Below are 18,759 nucleotides of genomic sequence, written 5' to 3'. Positions count from 1 at the left end.
GAAGGTCTGGCAACCAAAGACAGTGAGCAATGCTTAAATCAATCACTTTGTGATATCAGGGGGGAAAATTTGAAGCCAAGTAGTGTGAAATTTGTTTTGAAACATTTAGCATATGACACCGTCATTAATTTAAAAATAGGACCCAAGAAATATGTGAAGTATGTAAAGAATGACGCTGGTCAAAGGATTAGGGAGACAACCTCACTGTGACTAAAAAAATAAAAACAAAATGGTGGTGATAGGGTGGCCACAAATCAATTTCCAGTTGTAATTCCCCTAATAGTTTTGTCGTGGTTTCTCGCTTCTGAATGGGTTGAATCCATTTAAGGCACAGTGCCTTAAAAACTTGAGAAACAATGACTCTGACTCGCTGCTGGTGATCTGTGGCATTTTTTCACCTCTAACTCCACAGTTTTATCTAGAACATCAAAAGCTCACAAGGTGAACTGATTGTGACTTTCAGTTGCAACTCAAATACCAGCTACAGTATGGTTGGCTATACTGGACTACAACTGGTTATTTTGGGTTCAAGTTGTTTTAAATGGTTGTCACACAACCTCCGACAGCCTCGCTGTGTAAGCTGACACTCTGGTTAGTCTCCAGGCTGCATACAATTACAAGGTGGTGATATCTGTGTCCTGATGGAGTGGGAGGTGAAATCCCCTAGTGTGAGCTCTGTTGCACAGTAGAGACCGATGCAAAGCCCTGGTTCCACATGTCAGGGCAGAAGTGGGGACACCTGAGCCTGGGCTTTCTTTATGTTCCTGTTGTCCTCATACGTTTATCAGATTATTTTTGATAAGAACTTTGGATGCTTTTGATAAGTCCCCCACATACCCTCCTTTTCCCCCCAGTCACCTTAAGTGGCTCATTCATTCGCTCAGCCCAAATACTTGACAACCCACTGTGTACATCAAACCAGGCGAAGACACAAAGAACAGGCGCTACAGCCCTTGTCCTTATAAAGCTTTCCAATACTGGAGACATTGCATTCTTTACAACAAAAGATTTGCCAAGGAATAACCAAGTCAACTTTCAATCGGTTTACTGATAGTTATCTTTTATATTTTTGTGTCTTAGAATGTCATCTCTCCTCCCTTTTTACACTGTGAAGAAAGGGGAAAAATATGTTAATTGAAAACATTACCATTTGGAGGACAAACTACTGGCATATCCTGTCCAGCAGCATGCCCAGCTCTTCTTCATAATCACTGTAGTCAGCCTGCTCTCTCATCCTTCACTCATTAACCCCCAGCCACACTAGAAAGAAAGGAGGTGGAAGGGAGAGGAATAGTCTTCTTGAACACTGTAAATTATTTCAGCAATCAATTGACCCTCAATACATGAAAATTTATTACCATTCATTCAACATATTAGGTGTTTTTAAAATAAATTTTATTTATTTTATTATTTTTTATTTATTTTATTATTTATTTTATTTATTTATTTTTGGCTGCGTTGGGTCTTCGTTCCTTCATGCAGGCTTTCTCTAGTTGCGGTGAGCGGGGCTCTTTGTTATGGTGCGCGGGCTTCTCATTGCAGTGGCTTCTCTTGTTGCAGAGCACGGGCTCTAGGCGCGCGGGGTTCAGTAGTTGTGGCACGTGGGCTCTAGAGCACAGGCTCAGTAGCTGTGGCACACGGGCTTAGTTGCTCTGCAGCATGTGGGATCTTCCCGGACCAGGGCTCGAACCCGTGTCCCCTGCATTGGCAGCCGGATTCTTAACCACTGCGCCACCAGGGAAGTCCCAACATATTAGTTTTGAGTCTCTCTTTATGTCTTCTGGGCACTGAGGATAACAAAGCAAACAAGACAAGACAAAGTCTCTGATCTGACACCGCTTGTATTCTAATGGAGAATAGTCAAATTGAGAATATTTAACAGAATCCTGCATAGGCTAAAGGCAGCTCTCAGAGACATCGCAAAGATGTTTTCATGGATGGCAGAAATATTTGCCATATAAGTGCACATCCTACCAAAAAGACTACAAAAAGGAACTCACGTAGATTGGTAAACTCTAGTGTATTCATTTTAAAAAATCATGTTTTACAGCCATCTGTAGTCATGTTTCGTGCACAAGCATAAGTAATGGTGCTTTTATATTTGTGCGAAGAAATCATTCCTGAAGAAATATTACTAACTTGATATTATAGAACACATTCCAAGTCATAAATGGTAACATTTGAAAGACAAATTGGTTTTGTCTTAGACGACAATAGACCCACCTTTAGAAAAAGAGTAACCGAAGAAAGCATTTTAAGATCACATCACGAGTTGAGAGACAAATATGATTAATTACGTTATGTATCTGTTGGCTCTTCCCTAACAAAGACAGCCACAGGTTTCTGCAGTGATATGTGCAGACTCTCACTTACACAACTGAAAAGATTAGAAACGATTTTTTAAAAAGGTACAGCATTTTTTGAAAAAAAGAGCCTGGAAGAAAACAAACCCCATGTTAAGAGCAGTTATATGTTAACTGGTGATTTGGATTTTTTTCTTTCTGCTTACCTATAGCTTCTATTTTTTTCTATAATGAACATGTATTCATTTTTCTATAATGAACATAGAAACATACATTTCTACATATGTACATAATTGAAATCAAGTTATCTGAAACAAAGAGAAGGCATTAAGTTATTTCCAATGACCAAATTTTCCAGCTCTTTCTTTGGAAAGGGACCAAAGAAGAGGCTTGTTTGTACCTTAGTAAGATTTGATAAATTTCTTGAGACAGTGAACATGGTTTCAGGTTATGCTTCTCCAGTTTCTCGAAGCTCTGGCCTTTTCTCCAATGTCCTGAATGCTTCTTGAGTAACAGAATTGTGATATCTAAATTTCTCCTTGCATTTCAGTCAGCTGAAGTGCCCTTTGCCTTGTCTCCTCAAGTGTGTGGTACCACCAGTGTCATGGTTCTTGTCTCCACTTGTGAATGGCCTACATTTTTTTTTTTAAATTTCACCTTTTGTTTAAAATTTTATTTCTGCTTTGAGGTAAAATGTGCACCGAGTAAAATGCCTAGATCTTAGGGGCACAAATAGATGAGTTGAAACAAATGTATTCACCTATGTAACCAACACCCCGGTCAAGATATAGCCGTCACCCCAGAAAATTCCCTAGTGCCAACTTTCCAGTCAATCCCCACCCTCCATAAGCAACTGCTCTTTTGATTTCTATCTCCATAGTTTTGCTTTGCCTGTTCTTGATCTTCATATAAATGGAATTTTACTGCATGTATTCTTTGGTGTCTGGCTTCTTTCACTCAACCAAATGCTCCTGAAATTCAACCATGTTACTGTGTACATCAATAGCTCATTTTTTTTTTTTTTTTTTTTTTTGTGGTACGCGGGCCTCTCACTGTTGTGGCCTCTCCCGTGGCGGAGCACAGGCTCCGGACGCGCAGGCTCAGCGGCCATGGCTCACGGGCCCAGCCGCTCCGCGGCATGTGGGATCTTCCCAGACCGGGGCACGAACCCGTGTCCCCTGCATCGGCAGGCGGACTCTCAACCACTGTGCCACCAGGGAAGCCCAATAGCTCATTTTTATTGAGTAGTCTTTTCTGTATTCCTGTACCACAATTTGTCTACCCATTCTTTTGTTGATGGACTTAATACTATCAACTATTTTTTTAAAATGGCTTTTTATATTGTGAAATAATTCAGAAAAAAATGAATAGGATCTTATATAATAAATACTAGTGGACACATTCAGCTTTATCATCTATTTGCTTGAAATATTTTTATTCAATAATTTTTCAAGTATTTTTTTAAATTGTGGTAAAAAAGCATATAACATAAAATTTATCATCCTAACCATTTTCGGTGTACAATTCAGTAGTATTACTATATTAACATTGTTGTGCAATAGATCTTCAGAACTTCTTCATCTTACAAAACTGAAACTCTATACCCGTTTATACAACTCCTCACTGCCCCTCTTTCCAACCCCTGGCAACCACTGTTCTATTTTCTAACTGTATGAATTTAACTACTGTAAATATCTTACATAACTGGAATCACACAGTTTTTGTCATTTTGTGAACTGGCTTATTTCATTTAGCATAACGTCTTCTAGGTCCGTCCATGTTCTAGCATGTGTCAGGATTTTCTTCTTTGTTAAGGCTGAATAATATTGCATTGAAAAGAGAATTCAACTGCAGAAGCATAACCTTTTCTCTTTTCTTGCCTACCCTGCACATTTTATTTAGGGTTACCACTTCTCTGCTATAGCATTATGTTTTTTTAAAAACATATTGCCCAAACTATGCTCTATGACTGCTTACCTTCCTCTGTGCAGCTCTTCCTCACCTCATTTGGATTTTCAGATAGTCTCAAAAGATTAAAATTTTCCCAATTAGCAAGGTGAGAGTGAATTTGTTTTCTTTAATGCTTCCTTCTCTGTATTCTCCAAACGGTGTTAAAATAACTTAATCCTTTGATACCATATACCCACCACATCACTCACTTCTATACCCTGTAAATATTTTATAAATTCCTGTCTAACATCGGTGCTGAATTTAGAAATTTTAATGTGTCTATTTTGGATTTTTAAGAAGCAGAATATCATGACACTTTTTGCGGGGGGCGGGAAGGAAGCTGCACAGCTCTTGAGGAGTCTTGGTTCCCCAACCAGGGATTGAACCCAGGCCATGGAGTAAAAGCGCCGAGTTCTAACCACTGGACCACCAGGGAATTCCCTCATGGCACTTCTTTCTTCATGGTTACAAGATAAGTGCCTCGTGGCACTGATACAGTGTTCTTTAGTGAGCAACTAAATTGCTGAAGTAGAGAAACTAACACAAAATGACAGAATGTTAGTTCAGGAGCAACCTCAGAAATCATCTAATCCAGACTCATAAAGAGCACAACATATACAAATAATTATACATAGTACATAGTTTTATTTTCAGGGTTGTAACTTATATGTTGTAAAACATAACATCAAATCGGATTCATGAATATTTTTACTTAGGACAGAACTTTTTTTTTTTTTTTTAAAGCAAACAGTTAAGAAAAAGCATGAAGTAAATAATGATACATGGACATGGAAAAAATTGGGCAGGTGAAACATGAATGACTGAAGTTTGATAATACAAAATTCTGACCTAAATTTCTTGTTCATAGCTTCGAAAAATGGTTCTCTAACTTCATTAGACAAATGCTTTTTAAGCTAGAATAAACAGGAGTTATAACGCTCTACCACTCTTCAAAGAATTTTCTTTAGAAAAAGTGAAAATGTGCCCTATTTTTTCCGTGGAATGTCATACCAGACAATTGAAGAGAGAAAATAATGTAATAGAGAGTACTGGACCATGGCATGTGACTTTGTTTTCTAGTCCCTGTTTGCTAACCATAAATTGTGTGACTAACCGAGGACAGTGGATGTAATGTTACCAAATTTTTCTTGCAGCTCCTTAAAAACTTCTATTTCACTACTAGTCCATTTAACAAACAGCTATGGAATATCCCCTATCAAGCCATATGCACAGGGAAAGAAAGATAAACTATGGTTCTTGTCCTCAAAGAAATTTACCATGTAGGGCAGGAAACTCTTGTCTGTCACCTTTCTGAACTCGAATTCAGTTAAATATCAAGCTGAGTGCCTTCTGTGTTTCTAAGTATTCACTTTGTAGATAACGCTACCGTAAACATTCTTGTATGTATTAAGGTGTTCTGGGGTTTTATTCTCTTTTTTCTGAGGGAGGGGTGGACTTTGTGTATATAATTTTTTGTATGTTTGCGATTGAATACCTCCAAAATATTATCCAGAATGGCTCAAGTTCACACGCCCGTCAGCTGATCATGTTTCCCTACATCCTTGACAGTTTTATACAGCTTTTTAATTTTGGTAAATGTGAGGGGCATGAAGTAGTATGTTACTATTGTTTGAATTTGCATTATTTGATTACTAACAAGATTGAAAATATCTTAATATGCTTATGAGACATTTTGGTTTCTCATTTTGTGAAGTGCCTCTGCATAGCTTGCGGGATCTTGGTTTGCCAAATAGGGATTGGACCCGGGCCACGGCGGTGAGAGTGCTGAGTCCTAACTGCTGGACCGCCAAGGAATTCCCCTTTGTTCACTTTTCTATTGGGTTTTCTGGTTAATTTTCAGAAGTTCTTTAAAATTTTTAAATATTGGTCCTTAGTTGATGATATACACAGCAAAAAATAGATTCCCAGATTGCCATCCATCTGTTACTTATGTCTTTTGTTGAACAGAAATCTTTACATTGAGACTTCTGTGGCGGTCCAATGGTTAGGACTCCATGCTGTCAATGCAGGGGGCACAGGTTCAATCCCTGGTCGGGGAACTAAGATCCCACATGCTGCATGGTGAGGAAGGAAGGAAGGAAGGAAAGAAAGAGAGAAAGAAAGAGAAGAGAGAGAGAGAGAGAGAAAGAGAGAGAGAGAGAGAGAGAGAGAGAGAGAGAGAGGGAGGGAGGGAGGAAGGGAGGGGGGAAAGATCTAATGTAGATAGATCCATCACATTTTACCTCACAGGTTGTGCTTTCTACATCTTGTTAACAAACTATTTTCCTACATTTTCTCCTAGTAATATTCTGGTTGTACCTTTTGTGCTTAGGTCTGAGTCTCTTTGTGTGTAAGAATGATTCAAGTTTTATTTTTGTTCATTCAAGAGAGTCGATTTCGTCAATACTATTAGTTAAATAATGCAGCTTCCCCCAGTGATTCATGATACCAACTTGATCATATATCCACTTCCCCATGGGCATAATTGGCATATGGATCTGTGTCTGTGCTCATTATATTCCTGTTTGTTCCTGCCATAGAATCACATGTTTTAACAGTTGCTTTAAACATTATAGCTTTCCAGTATGTCTTAATATCAGGTAGTGTGAATTTATTCTCTCTGCTCTTCATTCATTCATTCATTCGTTTATGGCTGCGTTGGGTCTTTGTTGCTGTGCGTGGGCTTTCTCTAGTTGCTGCGAGCAGGGACTACTCTTCATTGCAGCGTGGGCTTCTCATTGTGGTGGCTTCTCTTGTTGCGGAGCACGGGCTCTAGGTGCGTGAGCTTCAGTAGTTGCGGCACACAGCCTTAGTAGTTGTGGCGCATGGGCTTAGTTGCTCCACAGCATGTGGGATCTTCCCGGACCAGGCCTCAAACCCTCTTCCCCTGAATTGGCAGGCGGATTCTTAATCTCTGAGCCACCAGGGAAGTCCTCTGCTCTTCTTTTGAGAACTGTTTTAGTTATTGGTAGACTTTTTCTTCTTCCATGTAAATTTAGAATTAGTTCCAATTCCATTTAAGTCTTGCTGGAATTGCATTGTAGTTATGATAATTTTTGAGGGAATCAACATCTTTACAATGTTAAATCTTCTCTTTTGTCAACATGATATATTTCTCCAGTTACTTAGGTCTCTTTTAATGTTCTTTGAATTTTTTTCCATAAAGGTTGTGTGCAGCTTTTGTTAAGTCAATTCCTAGATTCCTTACAGTTTTGGTTGCTTTGACATGCTATCTTATTTTCTAATTGGCTACTGCATGTATAGGAAAACTTCTGAGTTTTGAAACGTGGATTTTGTATACAGAAATAATGTTGTTTGGGTTTTAATCTTTTTAGTTCTAATAGCTGTCTTTGCTTAATTTTTAATGTAAATAACCATATAATCTGCCATAAATTATATATTTGTCTCTTTACTTCCCATCTGCGAGTCCAAATGGCTCTTTTTTCTTATCATCAAATTTGTCAGCACTTCCACTGCTATAAGGAGTAGAAATAGCTTTAGCAGGCATTCTTTTTTTTGTTCCTAGCCTTAGATGTAAGACTCCCGAAGTTTCCCCCATTAAGTATATTTTCTGTAGGTTTTGATAAGTAGCCTTTAGCACTTTTCTTAGTTTTTTAAGACTTTTTATTGTAAGTAGGTATTAAACATTAGCAATGACATTTTCTATAGCTATTGAGATAAACATGTGGGTTTTCTCCTTTAAGTCCGCGAATATGAATTCCATTGGTTGATTTTCTAATGTTGAATTATCTTTGTATTTTTAGGAAAACCCTACCTGTACAAAAATTTTTTTTTCTAATACAATGTCGGATTCATCCTATTTCACATAGGATGTTTGCCTTATTCATACATGTGATTTTCTTTACTTACACCTCCTATCCAGTGTGGTATCAATCAAGGTTATTCTAGTCTTATAAGTGAGTTGGAGTGTTTTCCTCTTTTTCTATGCTCTGCAAAAACCTGTATGAGATAATATTAATCTTTTCTTTAAAGATTTGGTAAAATGTTACCTCTAAAATCATCTAGACTCTCTTTTTTAGTATATATGGGAAATTGCCATTTCAATTTTTTGAATGTTTATTAGCTTATTCAAGTTTTCTATTTTTTTCTCAGGCTAATTTTGGTATTTGATGGTTTCCCAGAAATTTTACACTTCATCTGAGTTTTCAAGTTTATTGGCATTTATGATATTTTGTATCTAGAGTTATTTCTCCTTTGGTTTGTGTCTTCCCTCACTTTTGACATTCTTAAACAGATTTGGGAGTGGTATGCCAAATTTATAAGCTTTTTAAATAATTAAATTTTAGTTTTTGTTAATCTCTAAAAAAAAAAATTGTTGCATAGAGTATATATACCACATCTTGCTTATCCATTCATCCGTTGATGGACATTTGGGTTGTTTCTACCTCTTGGCTATTGTGAATAATGCTGAGATGAATATGTCTCTTTCTTAAGAGAAATAACTCTTTGAGACCCTGCTTTCGATTCTTTTGGATATATATGGTAGTTCTATTTTTAATGTTGGGGAAAACTGCCATCCTGTTTTCCATAGTGGCTGCACCTTTTTTTTGGGGGGGGGTGCACCATTTTACGTTCCCACCAACAGTGCTTCAAATATTGTAGTTAGAACCGAGGTCCTAGGCTACCTTTTCCTTTCACGCTCTTCCTTCTCTCCCCAGAGAGAGTCACTGTCCTGAATTTGGTACTTCTGTTGCCAATGCATGTTTTTATATTGCTCAATTGAATTTGGGCCTCTATTACTGTGGATAAGGTATCTGTTGTCACTCTGATTTTTGTTATTCGTAGATAATTTCTTATTCTCTCTGGTAATTCCTTTTGAAGTTCTGCAGTTTTATTGCAAGTTGTCTGAGTATGGCCAGGAGCAGGATTTTTTAAATTGCCGAGGGCCGAAAATGTTTTAGAATTTGTTTTGCTTGCTATTCAGACAGTGCTTTCACTCTGAGGACCTAGGTCTTTCTTCAGTTCTGGAAAATTAGCCTTAATTTATCTTCAGATATTGCTTCTTCACTATTCTCTCCACTCTCTTATTTTAGAATTCCTGTTAAACAAACGTGGGAGCCTTAGACACATTCTCCATACTACGATTAAGTTTTCATCCTTTTGGCCCCCGCCATCACGTTTTGAACATCTCAGTTCTATGTTGCAGTTAAGAAAACGCACCCTGCATTCAGCTGGAGTTTATCCCATTCATCGCATGGTTTATTTCAATAATTATATTGTTTATTTCCAAGATTTTAAATTAATTTTTCACATTCACCTAGTATATAATAATCTATAATTGTTTCTGAAACAGAAGTTTTACTTTATTTCTGTGAACATTTTAAGTATGATTGTTTTAAAGTCTGTCAAAATATATAAACTGGGTTAATCTGGAGGGAACAAATGTTGAAATACTGATTTTGCTGGTTATGTTTCCCCCGCTCCCACATGATTTGGCCCATGACACATTTACTTACTGTGTTCTACTTAAAAAAATTGTCTTCATTCTTAAGTCTTCATTTCAAGATAATAAAACAGAAGGCCATGCTAGCCTCTCCATGATACTGCCAGTACACAGTGGCCTATATTTTATTGATGTAAAATGACCCCTACAGGATATTATCTAAATATTGACACACTTAAAACATGATGTCAGGTTTTTCTGATATTAAAATCATATATGCATTTGTAAAATATTCAAATGTTTGGAAATGTTTAAAGCAGAAAACAAAGATTGTTTCATATCGATAAAGATTCTCTCAAACAAAATAAATATAATGTATTTAAATGTTTTAAAATTTTTTAACAGAATAGGCCATTTAATAACACATTTTTCACTTAATGAATTGTAGATATCATTCCATAATAATAAATATAAAACTTCATCAGTTTTTTAAAACAGGTTTTGTGGTAGTAGAGGTAGAAATAGGGTATGGTTGGTTTGATCAGTCCCCCGTTGTTGGGCATTTAGGTTGTTTCTAGGTCACTGTAATAAACAATACCGTGAACACACTTTTAAATATCTGAAGTTGTGAGGACCTTTCAGAATAAAATATGGCACCTAAATATATTTCATTACCCTTGCTTTTTGTTATTATGGTAATGCATCACATAAAATTTACCAGATGAACTATTTTTAAGTGTATAGTTCAGTGGCATTAAGTATATTCACATTGTTGTGCAAGCGTTCTTTCTTTCATGAAGCTGTGGGTTGAATTCACAGCTCAGTTGAAGAAATCTCCTTATGACAAAATATGTTGCAGATAACCCTCAAGATATACTAGGCTTGCTTTCAGTTTTTAAGTGTTTTGATATCTCTGTCTTTGATAATGTGGATTTTCATCAGAGTAGTAGGGAAATGTCATACCCATGAGGTATCCAAAAAGAAAGACTTAAGACTTGCCTGCTGTGTTTACAAATGTCATAAAAAACTACAAATGGATTGCTTTAAAAGTTTTTAATTATTATTTATTTTTGGCTGCGTTGGGTCTTTGTTGCTGCATGCGGGCTTTCTCTAGTTGCGGCGAGCGGGGACTACTCTTCCTTGTGGTGCGTGGGCTTCTCATTGTGGTGGCTTCTCTTGTTGCAGAGCACGGACTCTAGGTGCCTGGGCTTCAGGAGTTGTGGCTCACGGGCTCTGGAGCGCAGGCTCAGTAGCTGTGGAACACGGGCTTAGTTGCTCCGCGGCACATGGGATCTTCCTGGACCAGGGCTTGAACCCGTGTCCCATGCATTGGCAGGCGGATTGTTAACCACTGCACCGCCAGGGGAGCCTTGGAGTTGTAACATTTTAGAGTATTTCCTTCCAGTCTTTTCCCCATGTAAACCCATAAAATAGATTATTTTCTTTCTTTGACTCACTTAGATCATCATTTCACAAAATGTGTTCTGAGAAACACATGCTCTGTGGTAAAAAGCTTTTTGTGCTTATCAGTTCAGAAGACTGTTTTCTCGATTTACAAATTCACAATTCTCGTTGGCATGTTCAAAGCTTTCTGTTTAAGAAATACCTCTACATTTCTTTAACCTGGCATTCTCCAGACCAATTAGATCCAAGAATCTTTCTTACAGCGTCTCAACATTATCAGTAGCTGTTTGGTGATATTAGCACAGCTGTTGATGATTACATTCCTTGCAATCTGCCAATTTTCATCATTTCTTTTTTTTTTTTTTTTTTTGCGATAAGCGGGCCTCTCACTGCTGTGGCCTCTCCCGCTGTGGAGCACAGGCTCCGGACGCGCAGGCTCAGCGGCCATGGCTCACGGGCCCAGCCGCTCCGCGGCATGTGGGATCTTCCCGAACCGGGGCACGAACCCGTGTCCCCTGCATCAGCAGGCAGACTCCCAACCACTGCACCACCAGGGAAGCCCTCATCATTTCTTATTTGTACCAACAAGCAGAGCAGTTGCTTTCTTTCTTTTCTCTTTAAAATTTATTTTATTGAAATATAGTTGATTTACAATGTATTAATTTCTACTGTACAGCAAAGTGATTCAGTTATACATATATATACTTTCTTTTTCATATTCTTTTCTGTTATGGTTTATCACAGGATATTGAGTATAGTTCTTTGTGCTATACAGTAGGACTTTGCTGTTTATCCATTCTTCACATAATAGTTTGCATTTGTTAATCCCAAACTCCAGTCCATCCCTTCCCCACCTTCCCTCCTGCTTGGCAACTACAGGCTGAGAACTCCCTTCTAGAAACACTATTTTGGGGGGCTACCCTGGTGGCGCAGTGGTTAAGAATCTGCTTGCCAATTCAGGGGGCACAGGTTTGAGCCCCGGTCCAGGAAGATCCCACATGCCACAAAGCAACTAAGCCCGTGCACCACAGCTACTGAGCCTGCACTCTAGAGCCCAGAGCCACAACTACTGAGCCCACGTGCCACAACTACTGAAGCCCACAGGGTGCCTAGAGCCCGTGCTATGGAACAAGAGAAGCCACTGCAATGAGAAGCCCACACACCACACTGAAGAGTAGACCCTGCTCGCCGCAACTAGAGAAAGCCCACGTGCAGCAACGAAGACCCAAGGCAGCCAAAATAAATAAATAAGTAAATAAATAAATAGATTTATTTAAAAAAAAAAAGCCAAGGGATTGGACTAGTCAAGGTCCTTTCTTTTTAAAATAAATAAATAAATAAAAATAAAAACACTATTTTGGCCTGTTCTGCTTATTTAGGTCGGGACTGATCTTTACCTATTGAGCTTTTCTGGGTCAGGATCTAGAGCTTCTTGTCTTCATGCCTTCCTAGATATGACTATTTCTTTCTTTTTTTTTGTTTAAATTGATTAATTAATTTATTTTTTGGCTGCGTTGCATCTTCGTTGCTGCGCATGGGCTTTCTCTAGTCGTGGCGAGCCGGGGCTACTCTTCAGTGCAGTGTGCAGGCTTCCCTTTGTGGTGGCTTCTCTTGTTGCAGAGCACGGGGCTCTACGAGCGTGAGCTTCAGTAGTTGTGGCACGCGGGCTCAGTAGTTGTGGCTTGTGGGCTCTAGAGCGCAGGCTCAGTAGTTGTGGTGCACGGGCTTAGTTGCTCCGCAGCATGTAGGATCTTCCCGGACCAGGGCTCGAACCCGTGTTCCCTGCGTTGGCAGGCGGATTCTTAACCGCTGTGCCACCAGAGAAGCCCATGACTATTATTTCTTATGTTATACTCTATGGCCAGAGGAGAATGCACTGAAATTGTGGAAATAAATGAAGATCACCCAAATAAGAACAAACAGAGGCTATTTATACAGAGCTTGCTTTGGCAAGGGAGTCAGTCACCATCACTGGCATTTGGCAGACACTTAAAGGCAGGCAGGGAAGTGGGAAAGTTTATCGTGGAAACAGGGAGGCTCAGGTCTCAGAGCAGTTGCTTTCTGTGCTATGTGATGCCAGTCTTGTAGGTATGTGAGAAGCCATTTCTGCTGGATGATAGAAAGCTAATAGAGGACGTGGATTAAGAGCCCCAAATTTAGAGGCAGTCCTTAACTCAAATGCCTATGTTTCGTTTTAATATCTGTCAGAGGAGGTTAATAAAAGTACCGACTCTCCAAGATTAAGAAGAAACTGCCGTATCATACATATATCACTTAACGCATGCTTAGGGACATTAAGTACTCAAATATGTTAGCACTGTGGCTGTAAAATTAATAGCAGCAGTAATAGCAGTAGACTGTCAATATTAATAGTAATAATAGTAACAACAGCACTAGTAGTTGTAGCAGCAGCAGTAGTAATAGTAGTAACCATAGTAGTAGTTGTTCTAATGGTAATAGCAGTAATGGTAGTACCAGTAGTAGCAGTATTAGTAATAGTGTAATAACATCCTCACACCTTCAGAAGTTATAGAATTAATTTACCTTTGAAATTAAGCCAAAATCAAATCAATTTAATTTAAGAATTTTGAGATGGCTTGTTAAAACAATGAAAACAAAACAGTAAATATCCACTTGTAATTCACGCTACTCTGGGGTATGGCAAGAGCAAGGCAGGCTGGGTGTTTTGCCTCTAGGGAAGCACTTGCCTTGTAAATGTAAGAGCCCATCCTGACGCAATGTAGCTGTGGGTCAGGGAAATTTGAGGAGAGAGAGAGGCATTTATTTCACACTCACAAAATCTTCAGGCAATCTGCAGCCAGTGAGCAGAGTTGTGGTGACCCAAATGGAATTGCATAAGAGAATAGCATGCCACAAACAGGACAGAACTGATTTATTTAGTAACATTTGGGAACCATTTATAGAAGTTGTGTCCACTTATAGCTAGTGGTTGGGGCTGATGAAAGAGATGGCTTATCCACTATCTTCCCTCTCCTGAATGAAGGTAGGATGGAAAAATGAATAGATCCAAGAAAAAAGTGCTTCTTCTTACCATTAGGATTTTCCTAAATGTATCAAGATTTAAACATTTCTTCTACATGTATCTTACATGCTGTTTTGGAAAGAATAAATTGAAGAGCGATTTATTTTTGTCTTGAACAGTATTTGCCAGGTATCAGGCAGAAAAGAGTCACACAATTTCTTTGTGAAAATATAAGATTAATATTTAATCAGCATTTAACATGGATTATGTCATTTAGGTTTTTTTTTTTTTTTTCCCAAAAATCCTGTAAAGTATGTATTTACATTTACCGTCCCACTTTTACAGATGAAGTAATGAGGCCCAGAGGTTGACTTGCCCAGGGCAGGGGAGGAAAATTTCTTTTTCCTGCTACCTTCCTAGATTCTCTAACTCTGCCCCTGGAAATTGGACTGACAGAAGACAGTTTCACAAGAGAAACACATACAAATTTACTTAAGTTTTGCATGACACAGACATCTTCATAAGGAAATGAAGACCCCAAGAAATGGTAAACTTGAGCTTTTTTTTTTTATATACAGCAGTTTCTTATTAGTCATCCATTTTATACACATCAGTGTATACATGTCAATCCCAATCGCCCAATTCATCACACCACCACCACCCCCGCCCATCGCTTTCCCCCCTTGGTGTCCATACGTTTGTTCTCTACATCTGTGTCTCATTTCTGCCCTGCAAACCGGTTCATCTGTACCATTTTCTAGGTTCCACATATATGCGTTAATATACGATATTCGTTTTTCTCTTTCTGACTTACTTCACTCTGTATGACAGTCTCTAGATCCATCCACGTCTCAACAAATGACCCAAGTTTGTTCGTTTTTATGGCTGAGTAATATTCCATTGTATATATGTATCACATCTTCTTTATCCATTCATCTGTCGATGGGCATTTAGGTTGCTTCCATGACCTGGCTATTGTAAATAGTACTGCAGTGAACATTGGGGGTGCATGTGTCTTTTTGAATTATGGTTTTCTCTGGGTATATGCCCAGTAGTGGGATTGCTGGATCATATAGTAATTCTATTTTTAGTTTTTTAAGGAACCTCCATACTGTTCTCCACAGTGGCTGTACCAATCTACATTCCCACCAACAGTTCAAGAGGGTTCCCTTTTCTCCACACCCTCTCCAGCATTTGTTGTTTGTAGATTTTCTGATGATGCCCATTCTGACTGGTGTGAGGTGATACCTCATTGTAGTTTTGATCTGCATTTCTCTAATAATTAGTGATGTTGAGCAGCTTTCCATGTGCTTCTTGGCCATCTGTATGTCTTCTTTGGAGAAATATCTATTTAGGTCTTCTGCCCATTTTTGGATTGGGTTGTTTGTTTTTTTAATATTGAGCTGCGTGAGCTGTTTATATATTTTGGAGATTAATCCTTTGTCCATTGATTCATTTGCAAATATTTTCTCCCATTCTGAGGGTTGTCTTTTTGTCTTGTTTAAGGTTTCCTTTGCTGTGCAAAAGCTTTGAAGTTTCATTAGGTCCCATTTGTTTATTTTTGTTTTTATTTCCACTATTCTAGGAGGTGGATCAAAAGAGATCTTGCTGTGATTTATATCAGAGAGTTTTCTTCCTATATTTTCCTCTAAGAGTTTTATAGTGTCCAGTATTATATTTAGGTCTCTAATCCATTTTGAGTTTATTTTTGTGTATGGTCTTAGGGAGTGTTCTAATTTCATTCTTTTACATGTAACTGTCCAGTATTCCCAGCACCACTTATTGAAGAGACTGTCTTTTCTCCATTGTATATCCTTGCCTCCTTTGTCCCAGATTAGTTGACCATAGGTGCGTGGGTTTATCTCTGGGGTTTCTATCTTGTTGCATTGGTCTATGTTTCTGTTATTGTGCCAGTATCATATTGTCTTGATTACTGTAGCTTTGTAGTATAGTCTGAAGTCAGGGAGTCTGATTCCTCCAGCTCCGTTTTTTTCCCTCAAGACTGCTTTGGCTATTTGGGGTCTTTTGTATCTCCATACAAATTTTAAGATGATTTGTTCAAGTTCTGTAAAAAATGCCATTGGTAATTTGATAGGGATTGCACTGAATCTGTAGATGGCTTTGGGTAGTATAGTCATTTTCACACTACTGATTCTTCCAATCCAAGAACATGGTATATCTCTCCATCTGTTGGTATCATCTTTAATTTCTTTCATCAGTGTCTTATAGTTTTCTGCATACAGGTCTTTTGTCTCCCTAGGTAGGTTTATTCCTAGGTATTTTATTCTTTTTGTTGCAATGGTAAATGGGAGTGTTTCCTTAATTTCTCTTTCAGATTTTTCATATTAGTGTATAGGAATGCAAGAGATTTCTGTGCATTAATTTTGTATCCTGCAACTTTACCAAATTCACTGATCAGCTCTAGTAGTTGTCTGATGGCATTTTTAGGATTCTCTATGTATAGTGTCATGTCATCTGCAAACAGTGACAGTTTTACTTCTTCTTTTCCAATTTGTATTCCTTTTATTTCTTTTTCTTCTCTGATTGCCATGGCTAGGACTTCCAAAGCTATGTTGAATAATAGTGGTAAGAGTGGACATCCTTGTCTTGTTCCTGATCTTAGAGGAAATGCTTTCAGTTTTTAACCATTGAGAATGATGTTTGCTGTGGGTTTGTCGTATATGGCCTTTATTACGTTGAGGTAGTTTCCCTCTATGCCCACTTTCTGGAGAGTTTTTATCAAAAATTGGTGTTGAATTTTGTCAAAAGCTTTTTCTGCATCTATTGAGGTGATCATATGGTTTTTATTCTTCAGTTTGTTAATATGGTGTATCACATTGATTCATTTGTGTATATTGAAGAATCCTTGCATCCCTGGGATAAATCCCACTTGATCATGGTGTACGATCTTTTTAATGTGTTGTTGGATTCTGTTCGCTAGTATTTTTTTGAGGATTTTTGCATCTATATTCATCAGTGATATTGGTCTGTAATTTTCTTTTTTTGTAGTATCTTTGTCTGGTTTTGGTATCAAGGCGTTGGTGGCCTCTTAGAATGAGTTTGGGAGTGTTCCTTCCTCTGCTATTTTTTGGAAGAGTTTGAGAAGGATAGGTGTTAGCTCTTCTCTAAATGTTTCATAGAATTCACCTGTGAAGCCATCTGGTCCTGGACTTTTGTTTGTTGGAAGATGTTTAATCACAGTTTCAATTTCAGTGCTTGTGATTGGTCTGTTCATATTTTCTATTTCTTCCTGGTTCAGTCTTGGAAGGTTATACCTTTCTAAGAATTTGTCCTTGTCTTCCAGGTTGTCCATTTTATTGGCATAGAGTTGCTTGTAGTAGTCTCTTAGGATGCTTTGTATTTCTGCAGTGTCTGTTGTAACTTCTCCTTTTTCATTTCTAATCTTATTGATTTGAGTCCTCTTCCTCTTGATGAGTCTGGCTAATGGTTTGTCAATTTTGTTTATCTTCTCAAAGAACCAGCTTTTATTTATTTATTTATTTATTAATGCTACAGTTACTTTTCAATTTATTTATTTAATTAATTAATTTATTTACTTTTGGCTGTGTTGGGTCTTCATTTCTGTGGGAGGGCTTTCTCTAGTTGTGGCAAGTGGGGCCACTCTTCATCGTGGTGTGTGGGCCTCTCACTATCACGGCCTCTCGTTGCGGAGCACAGGCGGCAGATGTGCAGGCTCAGTAGTTGTGGCTTACGGGCCTAGTTGCTCCACGGCATGTGGGATCTTCCCAGACCAGGGCTCGAACCCGTGTCCCCTGCATTAGCAGACAGATTCTCAACCAGTGTGCCACCAGGGAAGCCCAAAGAACCAGCTTTGAGTTTTATTGATCTTTGCTATTGTTTTGTTTGTTTCTGTTTCACTTATTTCTGCTCTGAATTTTATGATTTCTTCTGCTAACTTTGGGTTTTGTGTTTTCTTCTTTCTCTAGTTCCTTCAGGTGTAAGGTTAGATTGTTTATTGGAGATTCTTCTTGTTTCTTGAGGTAGGCGTGTATTGCTATAAACTTCCCTCTTAGAACTGCTTTTGCTGCATCCCATAGGTTTTGGATCATCGTGTTTTCATTGTCATTTGTGTCTAGGTATTTTTTGATTTCCTCTTTGATTTATTCAGTGATCTCTTGGTTATTTAGTAATGTATTGTTTAGCCTCCATGTGTTTGTGTATTTTATGTTTTTTTCCCTGTAATTTATTTCTAATCTCATAGTACTGTGGTCAGAAAAGATGCTTGATATGATTTCAATTTTCTTAAATTTACTGAGGCTTGATTTGTGACCCAAGATGTGATCTATCCTGGAGAATGTTCCATGTGCACTTGAGAAGAAAGTGTAATCTGCTGTTTTTGGATGGAATGTCCTATAAATATCAATTAAAGCTATCTGGTCTATTGTGTCATTTAAAGCTTCTGTTTCCTTATTTATTTTCATTTTGGATGATCTGTCCATTGGTGTAAGTGAGGTGTTAAAGTCCCCCACTCTTATTGTGTTACTGTCGATTTCCTCTTTTATAGCTGTTAGCAGTTGCCTTATGTATTGAGGTGCTCCTATGTTGGGTGCATATATATTTATAATTGTTATATCTTCTTCTTGGATTGATCCCCTGATCATTCTGTAGTGTCCTTCCTTGTCTCTTGTAGCATTCTTTATTTTAAAGTCTATTTTATCTGATATGAGTATTGCTACTCCAGCTTTCTTTTGATT

This window comes from Grampus griseus (genome assembly GCF_964374135.1).
Source record: "Grampus griseus genome assembly, chromosome: 10".
Taxonomy (NCBI): domain Eukaryota; kingdom Metazoa; phylum Chordata; class Mammalia; order Artiodactyla; family Delphinidae; genus Grampus; species Grampus griseus.
This window is presented reverse-complemented; position numbering follows the sequence as displayed.